Genomic DNA, 12164 nt, shown 5'->3' on the forward strand with positions numbered 1-12164 from the left:
CATCAGAACCGACCGCGCCAAGCCACCCCTTACGCCACACTACTCCGGACCGTACCCTGTGCTCTCCCGCACCTCAAAGACCGTCGTCGTTGACCTCGGTGGCAAACACGACACGGTAGCCCTGGATCGCGTGAAGCCAGCGTACGTCTCCTCCGTCATCCCCTTTAACAGCTACTTGGACCTTCCCGCCTATTCAGCCACACTGAAGCCCGTAGCCCACACAGGCCGAAGGACTGTGACATGGTCTCTCTCTACCGACCGTCTCCAGCCGGACGACGCTCTAGAGGGGGGAGCCCTGTAGCGCCCTCTGTGGACGCAATCATGATGACGACGACGCAATAAACGCGCCGGCCAGTTGTTACCTGGCAGGTGCACAGCACGGACCTATGTTCCTTATTATCTGCTAGGTATCCACACAACCATCCTCGTTTCACCCATCAATATTTGCAAGTACATTGAAAAGAATCCCCATGTTATTGTGTCGCAACAATATAAGATGTGCTCGCGTATCTACATCCCCTGTCTTGGGTTAAGGTCTCCTCCGACACTGCTCCTCCCCTACGCTTCCCGAACTGCCCCTAGTCTTTGTCGGACTGTGAATATGGTAACAACTACTAGTAGTATAGGATAGTGTCGAGGGTCAACGGTGTCTAGCGGGAAATATAAACAACAACAACAGATAAATTAATGATGATGATTGGGGAAATTCGCCACATGAGGTGCGGCCCACTACTCCAAGGCACAATGGACAGGGTGAGATGTGGCTTGACGACGAGATGATGAACGATGCTGAATAGGGGTTAATAATCAGTGGAATCAGTGACAAAACATCAAGAGAGCGCTGGGCAAAAACACACATAGCACACAGGTAAGCAGGCACATCACAGGGTAAAGAGGAAACTGGTGGCCCGGAAAAAAATCTGAAAGCACTCAAGAGCTTGGCGATAGTCGATCTGGTTAGACCAAGGGCCAGGGATGGTTGCCAATGTGAATGGTACGGCCGCGATCGATTGCAGGCGACACTGCTGAGCTCCTCTTGGGAGGTGTATAGATGGCAGTCGGGAAGCACATGCTTGGTATACGCCAAAACAGCCCAGCGAGAGCAGAGCATAGAGTCGGAGCGGCCGATAAGATATTTGATGCGGGAAGTAACGGCAACCCTGGACGAAGCCTGTGCACAAGCGATGCAAAATGGCGAGGCACACGATAGGGCATGGTGAAGCAGGCATCAAAACGCATGGAGCATTTTTCCGAGATTTCACGACGCGCACGCGCTCAGCAAGCGTGCGACCCTGGGAAAAAACAGCTTTCCAACGCGCGCACAGAGTGCATGCTGGAGTCTGTTGACTACAGATATTCATGCACGTCAAGTCGCATTTTCCAAGGACTGGACAGGGCGACGGGCGACGTACAGCAGACAAAAATTGTGCAAACATATATCCTCACAAGAGACTGGCTACAGCACATTCGGAAGAAGACTGCTTGCCATCAATACGTTGAAGATCGCGCATTCGCTTTAACTCCATTCATCGGACTTCATGCGTCCGTCCAGAAGGGGAGCCTTCTACGGCCTGTAGAGGAGGTGGAGTTCCCCTACACGAGTCCTGACTGGCGATGATCCAGCGGGCAGATGATCGTGGCCTCACGCTAGGACGGTTGCAGTAGAACTGAGGAGACAACGCAGTAGTGCGTGGCAGCAGGGGCACATCGTCGTTGGCAACATCGGTGGTCAGCAGTGCTCCCTCCTCAGACGCGGAGTGGGTAGAGACGCGGCGACAAGAGGCATGGTGCAGGAATGAGCGTTCACTTGATGGTCGCTAGTGGTTGCTGACGGTCGTTGGGGTACCGGAGCGTTGAGGAGGGTCGTGAAGGCTGGCAGGGCGTGTGCGGTGCAGGGGGGGGGACGTGAGCCGTAGTCACGAGAGTGATCCAAGAGTTGCAGCGTCGTCAGGGCGAGGGACCAGTGGCTTGGCAATGCGGTAAGGTAGCGTGTTGTTTGACCAGGTGCTGCTGGTAGATATGGGGAATACCATCACGATGTACGTGGAGGCCTTGCAAAGTGTGAGGGACAACGGCGTACCGCGACCGGTACATGGCGTCGAAGCCAAAGGGTGCCGGGTCAGAGCGAGAAGATGGTGGTCTCCTATTACAAGCCCACGTTGGAACGTACATGCTCGGGGACTCACGAGTTGTGCCGTAGTGCCATCGGCCGCTGTCTGCACTGGGTTTGGTGGTGGCGAGGTGGGCCGAGTTGTTGCCCAGTGGTGGCGGTGGTTATCGAAATTTGGGAAGGTAAGAGGCCGAGTTACGCCGAACATGTTGTTCTTCGTTCGGGTCACCAAATGTAGAGGAGGTGGAGCTCCCCTACGCGAGCCCTGGCCACAACAAGCTCGAGCCCAAAAGCGAGCGTGTGCGTTGCCCCGCTTACATATTGTTACATATTGCTTGTCTTAAATTCAGTCCTCTTCACGCAACTTATTTGTTCCTGCAGTCTTCATTTTTGTTGTCTAGTTACCTTGTTTTTTCTTCTTCATTGTACTCTTTCAAATATTGCCTGAATATTGCGCATCTGGAGCCTCTTCCCTATCATTTGGTTAATGTCCCCCATATGTTTTTCTTCTGTATGTATTTGTGTATGTTCTTTTAACCTCCTAGTGCCTTGGATTGTTGCCTTCCTGTCATTTTCTTTATATCATTATTTCGTGTTGCTGTATATACAGGGTGTCCCAGAACGTGTCACTGAATTATAATAAAAAAAACTCCACCACCTAGAGTCATGCGGTCAACGGCATTTGGTCTTACTGGGTTTTTGCCACCTCCTGATGTGAATGTCGCCCCCGCCCCTTCGCTATCGGCCCTTCATATAATGCAGGTTAGCGAGCCGTATCACTAAAGCAAATGATAAAAAAAGCGGAGAGAAGAACAACAAAAGAAGATAAATGCAATCACCAAGCGACCCTGTCACTGAAAACATGACGGCGTTGAGAGGGGAATTAAAAGGGTGGGGCGACTGTCTTTTATGCGTCGCTTCCCGGGATGACGGGATGCGAAGGGCGAGCGGCAATTCGAGCGACCCCAAATTGGAATATTTCCCAAATTTTTTTTCCGCTCCTTACTTTTGTGCCACGAAATGAATTTTTCCGTGGTGGACTAAACACGACCCGTGCTTCCCGATATATGTCGAAAAAAATGTTAGGTTGACTAGGCAATTTCCAGACTTTAATTTGGAAAAGTTAAATTTCTATGGCAAAAAATTCATAAAAGTGTCTCACACAATGGCAAAAACTCTCTGGAGGCGAATACCGTTGACCCCATAGTTTTTCTATGCGTAGATTTTTAAATATAACCCAGACAACCACAAACGTCCGAAAGACGTCCCAGTTTGGTCGGAACGTCTTGGTCCTCGGCTGATATCTGCGAGACGTCGAGTGGACGTCGCTCTGGGATATTTTTAATGTTCCAATAATGTCGGGAAAAGGCAGACACTTCTGATATCCTGAGGATGTCTGTAGGCTTTAAAAACTGACTAAGAGAGCACTGTGAGCTGATCTTCATTGTCTTGCCCGTGAAGTAGACCTGACCAGGAATTTGGTTCTCCCACCACTTATTATGGATTTAAAGAACAGTTGCAAATTTTCTAAAGCTCGTACCCCTTGATCGCTTGTCGGCCATGACAGCACAGTTTCGCTCAAGGTGAAGGGTTAGAAGGCTGCTCTGTAAGACACATCCACTATCTGACGTGGATACTGTAAACAGCTCTGACATAAAGTTTACAAGACCATTTGGCGAAACGCAGATGGGCCCTTTGAATGTACTTAGGAGCTACTCCGACAGGCTCGCCAGGGAAATTTACGAAGGAGCACAAATTCATAATAGAGGTGAAAAATGTGTCAGCAAGCCATCAGTGGACCTATTGAACACAGAGATTAGTTATTTTCTAGAGTGTTCCTGATTGTCCTCCTTTCCTTCTCTCCTTTTCGGTTTTGCCCCCCTTTGGGGAATAAAGCTTCAGTTGCTAGTCAGCGCTCTGTGTTTGCACTTGTTTCTTCTTCGTGTCCCGTCTCTGCGCTGTTTTCTACCTAGTTATGTACCAACTTGCCCAAATCTCCGCCTTAACCCTTTGAATGTGTTTGAAGGTTTGTGCGATGAAATGTGCTAGATTGCACAATTACCAAAAATTATGTGATGAAAAAAGTTGAATGAATAAAATGAAGAAAGTTTATGTATATTTTGGTAGAGCATCATGACCTTTCACAGGTAAAATCATAAACACATGCTCACAGGTGGAATAGATCCGTGATACAAAAGCCAGAGCAAAACAAAAGCTGCCGGCCTCTCGCTCGGTATTTTTGTTTGGAATAATATATATGCCGTGTTCTTTAATTTTTGCATAGCCACTTTTACCGGTGTCTGCGATATTTTGATATTTTGTGATTACAGTCATGTAAGCGAGAGAGAGAGCGCAGTGAAAGCATTTGGTCGCACATCCCCAGGCTGTACTGCCTGGCCTTTCGCCCAGTATTTTTGTTTGGAATAATATATGCGCTGTGTTCTTTACGTGTTACATATAGTATGATATTTCTTTACATTGCAGAGCTGAATTTTGGAGAAGTATTGTTATTACACATTACAAGTGTTTGGAATTTTCATTAATGAGAGTTCGTACCTGTTATTCTAAGCGTTAGCACAATTGCCGTCCTGAGCTGTACTGGCTGGGCTCTCCCATGTTCTGTTTGTTTAGAATAATATTGGTGTGTTCTTTGTCCCGTCACTCGCAGAGTTGAATCTTGAAGAAATGTTGTTCCTAGTCAGTACAAGTGTGTGGGATTTTTATTCATTCATATCTGTGATAGCCTAAATCACAAGTGCAATGGCAGTCTCCAGCCTGTGGCACGCGAGTGTTATTCTGTATGCTATATAACTCCAATTCATGCACATATTATCATCTGAAGGTGAATATCATAACATATTAAGTACCAGACAAATGTAAAAAAATACATCTCAACAACAACAACAAAAATTAAGCTAAATAACTAGAAGAAGACAACGAAAAAAAAGAAGAAAAGGTAATTGCAGAGGCTGATGCAACGTGAAGACGCCACGGCGGATACAAATTCAAACTTCAAAACGGCGAGAGGCGAGAGGGAGAGGAGAAGGGCGAGAGGCGAGAGTGGAAGGTGGCAGTCAGTGTTGCCACACCTACAGATTTATCATGAGATCTACCTACTTTTTGAAAAATCTACAGATCTACAGAGATTTCTGGAAATCTCATGATTTTTTGCTCCAACGAATGGATCACTCGACACAGTACGTGCGGGTACGTGTTTCGCATCAGTGCACAAAACGACGATGAAAAACGTCAGCAGAACGCGGGAATGAGTGTTGACCGTCTATTTCTTAGAATATTTTCTGCAGTTAATTGATGAGAACGAAGCAAAGAAACAGCCTCTCAACGACCACCATAACTGGCCTCCTGCACACAAAACGCGTGCTGCTGGGTCAAGCTGCTTCGCCTTCGCCGTTGACAAAGATTTGATCCGTCGATCACGAAGCTGGCGGGGCTCGCCGGAGGAGAAGGACGTCAACAGCGAACGAACCATTGGCGGCCTCAACGCTAAATCAGTTTTCTTGAGTATTTGTGTGCGCGTTACCAGTTTGCCTCACAGACTTGATTTGGCTGGCTTGAAGTGAAACCACAACGTTTACATTTCGCGTCATGCATGTACGCTTTCATTATGTCTGTGGAAATAATCTATCGAGCTTGTTTTTGTGTTCCATTGTGATCCTCACTCATCACTGTGATAGTGGAACGAGCGAGAGAAATGTTCCTACTACACGCGATACGTTATTCTTGCATTGGAGCGCCACAGCTGATGTGAATACACACGTCAAAGTATTAAAACCTACGTGCAATGACACTTTTTGTTGTGATTGTAGCGGACACTTAAGTCCGCTGCAATCACAAAAAGCGCGACATCGCAAACCGAAACCGAGAGTTTCAACATGTAAATGGCAGTGCGCCGCAGCAATAAATTCCGGTTCTGGTGTTAATCAGTGGAATGAAATAAGCACTTGCTCTTCCACTAATTTAGAGATGCAGGCAGACATCCCAGATTCGAAGGCAAAACGTTTCAAGTCACTGAGTTTTGAGTCGCTACAGATTTTTTGCTCGATCTACAGATTTTTCGGACTCGGATCTACAGATAAATTTTTTTAACGTGTGGCAACACTGGTGGCAGTTGGGAATTTGGACGCGTCGGAGCAGGTTGGTCTTCTCTTCAGTTGCCGTCGCAAGGATGGTGTTCCTGTGCAGTATTTTCGTGTGCTTTAGGGCGCTTTGTAAGACAATGCGATGACAATGGTTTCTGTGCAACACATTGTCGATTTCCCGGAACAGTTTTGACGCCCAAGAAGACGTAAACGGCGTAGGGGCAAGAACGCACTGTGAAACGCGAATCGGACGGCACATTGCGAATGTTTGCAGGTATGAGTGATGACCGTGATGTTTTGATTACTATTAATTAGATGTTTCATTTAGAAACTTAGAAGGAACTTGAAGAGAAACAGGATAAGGAGACTCCGAACGTACGGTGAAGAGGAAGGGGAGTATGTCGCGACCTGCATGGAAAACAAGAGTGTCATGTGTCATCTTCTCTAAGAAAATACAAGATGTGAGGCGGCCAACGAACGAATGCTCCCTGTGGTCTGTGAGTGCGTCGCACAGTCAGGCGTATGCTTTGTCTAGACACAGTGAGTGATCAGACTTGTACTACGTAGTATGAACATGTAGAGACGTATTGATTGATTTCTTTCTGCTCAGTGTGTGCTTTTAGCAAAATAAACTGTATTTATATGAACAATATGTGTATATCTACGCATTATTTTCGGTCATGCATTCAGTGGTCCCAGCTGCTAAGTGGCCGGATCCCGGACCAGTAAGCAGAGGGGACCACTGAATCAATTCCACTGGTTCCACTTGAAGTGGGACCATCGTGAAGCTGGTTCCAATTTCAACTGGTCCCAGTCACTAAGTGGTCCCACACTCAAAGTGGGACCTGTCCAATAAACCACTTTGAAGTGGCCCCACTCCAGATTTTCGCCTGGGATGTCAAACGAGAATAAACGTGCCAGCTAATTAAGCATATGTCAGTCACTTTGAGAATGGAGGTAACACACCAGGGGGGGGGGGGGGGGGCTACAATATGGTCCGGATGGGCACACTTAAAAATGTCCCAGAAAGGTTCGGGGAAAGTCGTTCCCGTCCTGTTTGGGACATCCGCCGACCATCGTAGGGTGTTGCAATGCAGTCCCGCGGACTGCCAAATGACCGTCTTTTGAACATTCGCGGATGTCCATACGACATACGAATATCCGGGTCGTGACGTCATATAGACGTCCTCGGGACGCCTCTGTGTTGTCTGGGTAATTTTTTGACACGTTACGTGAGACACTCTGTATAAGGCGGCACTCATGATTTCAACTTTGTGCGTGTGCTGCTCTTGATCGGTCTTCATAAGTCAGAATTCCTCCGAGCTTTGATAAAAACCACTCGAATGTCCACTCCGCATAACAGCAACATTGGTTGCAGGAAAAATGTCCGAGTTGATCTTGAAACGAGGTCGGCGGCCTTACCGCCCCGTGTGGCACTGTATCGCTCGGATGGAGCGACATCAAGGGGAACTGTGCAGATCTGTGTGTCTGAAAGGTCTGCCGAAATCCCAAGGAAAACGTCAGACAGAGCCCAACCGTTGGTAGGATTCGAACCCACCACCTCCCACTCTTCAGCACCACTTGGCTATCACCAACGAATGACCGCTTTAACCCGCTCAGTCATGCCGCTGGTCAAATGATACTGTAAACCCTTAATGTTCGTGAGCTTCTAGCTTTTCGAATTAAAAAGCCGCGAATTTACGAACACGGTGAAATTTCGAGCAAGAGTTGGGCGAGGATTGTTTTCGAAACTATATGCTGTAATCGCAAACTTTATCTTCGCAGTCGGTTGTAGTTTATAGCGCGCTAGTTAGCATTTGAGCTACTTTGCAAGCACAAGCATGTATAGAAAGTCTCTTTTATCCAATGCAGGACGGGCAATTTTCGGCTCATCAACAGTCAAACCAGAAATTGTAGCATCCAGGTGCGCGTAATGTAGTGGTCGCGATTATATGTGCCCTCTGCACGATTCACTAAATAGTAAGGCTGCGAAATTAAATGGCTTTATAGTACTCTAACGTGCTTCTTTTTATATTGTGCTCTTCTTAGTCAATGTTATACCTAATGAGGTAAATCATTAAGTAGAACACCGTGTTCGGCTGATTGGTGCTCTAGTCCATCTGCAAACAAACACCGCACCTGCCCATTCGGTGGTGGTGGTGGTGGTGATAGGGCTTGCCGTTGTCGGCCTCACGTATGTGGGCAACGTCACGACTCATGCCCTGGGGGAATGTGCGTCCTGGGCCGGCTTCTAAGGGAACTGTGCCGACATATGTCTGAAAGCGTCTGAGGAAAACCCAGGAAAAACCCCTGCCCATTCCTTCCTCAGAGTGACACGCTAGCAGCGAATGGGACCGTGGGGAACAGGTGCCTGGGTTACCTCAGAGTTGGGACATCTATTGTTGCTGCGAGCGATACTGAGGTGGAAAGGAGGCCACAAGGGTGGAGCAAAGTGGCCGGAAATTCCAGGGCGAGCGCGGCGTTTTATTCCATGGAGGAAGGAAACACAGGAGCGGCCGTTTCGAACAGATTTCCGTGGGAACCCTCTGGCGGTCGCTCCTGTCAAAACGGCCATTACTTCCTGTCCACCACGTGATCCTCTCTAAAGTTTCGATTTAGCAACGCTTTGCTGCTCGCCGCTGCTTTCTGTGCTTTTCCAAAGTCATTTACTCTTAAAATGTGAGCACCATTGCGGAAACAACGTTTTGTTAACGTGTTCTTCGTTTTGTTAACGTGTTCGGTTGCGGCTGCCATTCAATAGAAATCAGCTCTGTTTCGGGAATAACCTTTCATTCGTAAGTACGTACTTGATCGGTTGTTTCGTGCCCCTGTCTGTGAGGATCATCTTGAATCATTCCTTTACAAACGGGGCGCTGTACTACAGCTGCAGATTCATTTGATTTCATTCAGTTTGATTACTGGCAAGCTTTACCACTTCAGCAAGGAAACAGACAAACCGTGGCCACGTCGTCACACAAAGGTCGCTGCCACGAATGATGTTTCTGGTCCTACGTGCTTGTCCTGCAGACCGTGACGGTCTTGTAGCAGAAGGGGTAAGCCGAGAGTAAACTGCCGAACACACATAAAGAAAACTGACGCGCGGCGTTCATCACAATGCAGATATCTGAACTGCAAGGACAATCACGGACCTCGTCGTCTGCTAAGTCAGCTGGCCTGCGCATGCTCTGGGGGTCACTGTGAGCGGTCACATGGTAGAAAGGAGCATCCCAGAATGCAATGCGAAGCTGCACGCCCGTCCAATGACAAAAAGTTGGAAGGGCCGCTCCTGTGTTTCCTTCCTCCATGTTTTATTCCCTGCTTGAGTCTTGGTAACGACTTCCTCCTGTTGCTATGGGGAGGGCGCTGGCGTCCCGAGTGTCGGTCGCGTAGAAATGTCCCGGTCCGTTCCTTCGCTTACCACGTGGGCGTACACGAAGTTGCGCAGCCGCATGGGTGACTCCCAAATACCGAGCACAACAGAAAAGGGTAACGCCCCTTGCCATGCAAGATTGCCAGCGTCGGGGATAAGAAGAGACAAAAATAGATTGAAGTAACAAATCCAATGCATCTAAATTTTAGGTATGGTTTCGGCATTTGATTAACAATAACTTTAACTTTATCGTTAACCCAGCATATGAACTTTCGAAAAAGATTCGATTTTTAAAGAGTATTGGAAGGTATAAGAGAAAAATTACAGGAAAATATAAATATAAAAATATTTCGATACTTCGCAACTTATTTTGCTAACGAGGAATGATCTAATATTTTCGGTTCAATCATTCCAGTAATAAGTTCTTCGCGTGGATTCGCGAATGTTCTTTCTTTTGTTATGTGGTTCCGATACTTCCTCCATGATTATGAGGTTGAACTCGGGTAAAAAACTGAAAAGGGAAGAGGAACATCAGTATGTGCTGGAAATTCGTGTTCTAGGTATTCGAGAAGGAATTTTGCGATGTTCCGAATTTGATCCTAGGTAGTAGGCCAGGCGCGAGGATTTTCTGCAGGAACGGCTGATCCCCGTTATTTCCCCTTTATTTTGAGTATTTAGAAAAGCAAAGGAGAACATGGACATCATCATCTGGTACCTCTGTGGATCTCCTGAGAGCTTGGCTCTGAATACACGCTTTTGTAAAAGAGGCCTCCGCCATGTGAACCATGGCTCAGTAAGCATTATCACGGGTACACATTCATAGAAACAAGGAGTAGTGTCCAATAATTTTAGTTCAGAAATAGCACAGCTCTCAGTGAGTCAAGCATCATGGAGCAGCTAATCGCACCAGCGCGACCCATACGTCTCCTTTCTTTTTTTTTTTTTTTCATGCCACATCTATCTATCTATAGTTCAGAAACATACTTCATACATATCGTAAAATATCAATATGTAAGATAGTCAATTACAGAAAGAATATTGTGTTGTACCGCACTCAAATGTGTTGGATTATTCGCGTCGCAAAATGTGGTTAATTTCGGCTTGTGCCGTTTGTGAACCCGCACCTTTGCATCCAAACAACTTTAATAGAAATAAAGAAAGCGGCCTCAAAACGTCTAATGAAAATAGCAACCGAAATAAAATATATGGATAATAAATTAGTAGATGCCAGATGATGTCCCATGCAAGTATGTAAACAGAGGCGCCGCCGACAGCCTGCCGACAGGACTGACAGCCTCCGCCGACCGTGTAAAGATGGCGGCGAGCGGCAGGAGAAGGCGAGAGCTGGGCGACGCATTTTGCGTCATTCATATTAAGCTCCTCCCAGTGACCGAACTCTTGGAAGCTCTGGGCTACCGAGGCACCTGTCTGAAAAAGTTCGTACGGTTGCCATCGTTGCCAGCGTGTCACTCTGAGGAAGGAATGCGCCAGTGCGGTGTTTCGCAAACTTTTGTCGATCGTACGAACGTCTTTCTCCTATGATTTCATCCCCGATAGGGGGTTTTGGGTTCTGTACGATTCTTGGCAGGAAAATGAAACATCAAACCTTAGTAGTATAGAAAGAAGTCCTATAGCCAAGAGTTTTCTCTAATCCAATTCCAATCCAATTGTAATCCAATTCCAATCCAATTCTAAGCCATTAATCCAGTTATAATCCAACACAATCCAGTCCTAAGCCAACACAAGCCAAATCCAAAGCCATCTGATTGGCAGCCATTAGCTCCGGCCCACTTCACACGTTGATTGGGCCATGCTAAGCCTACTGATCTGATTGGCCGCCATTAGCTCCGCCCACTTCACGTTGATTGGCCCATGCTATGCCTACTGATCTTTGATTGGCTTACCGTAGCTCCGCTCCTTCATGCTAGTAGTTGGCTTGGCTCCGCCCAGTTCACGCTGAATGGCCCGTGCTAAGCCTTGACTGATCATTGATTGGTTGTCTGTAGCTCCGTCCCTCTTATGCTAATTACTGTCTCTGCCCACTTCTCGCTGATTGGTGCATGCGTATCGCTGAGCACAGCTCCGCCCCTTTATGCCGATTAACTGGCTCCGCTGATTGGTCCATTCGAAGCATACTGATCACTCTCCACATTTTCCCGACTTTCTAGACCCTCTGATTGGCCGTCCCCCGTGTTTAAGCCACCGATTGGCCCCATTCTAAGCCCATGATTGGCTGACTAAGTCCGCTGAACTTAGCCTTCGTTTAGCGCCCGCCAGATGGCGCGCTCGGCAGCGACCCTGCTGCGGCCTTTATCTCAGACAGACAAGAGGAAAAATACCTTTCAACGTTTATTGAGTACATGTTTGAGAAAAAGCATGGCGGTATTGGAGAGGATTGATTCCTTGATGTGGCATGGTTCCCGGAAGTGAGGATCATGTAGACGTCTCCCGGACAGCGGCTGAGGAAAAATTTCGTCCTCCGCTGAGCTGGCACATCCGCGTGCACTGGATATCTCGTAGCTGTCGCTCACGTCCAGCGAGTGAAGGCACGTACGCAGCGATCGAAGTAGCGTTCCTGTCCAGG

This window comes from Ornithodoros turicata, chromosome 2 (assembly GCF_037126465.1).
Source record: "Ornithodoros turicata isolate Travis chromosome 2, ASM3712646v1, whole genome shotgun sequence".
Taxonomy (NCBI): Eukaryota; Metazoa; Arthropoda; class Arachnida; order Ixodida; family Argasidae; genus Ornithodoros; species Ornithodoros turicata.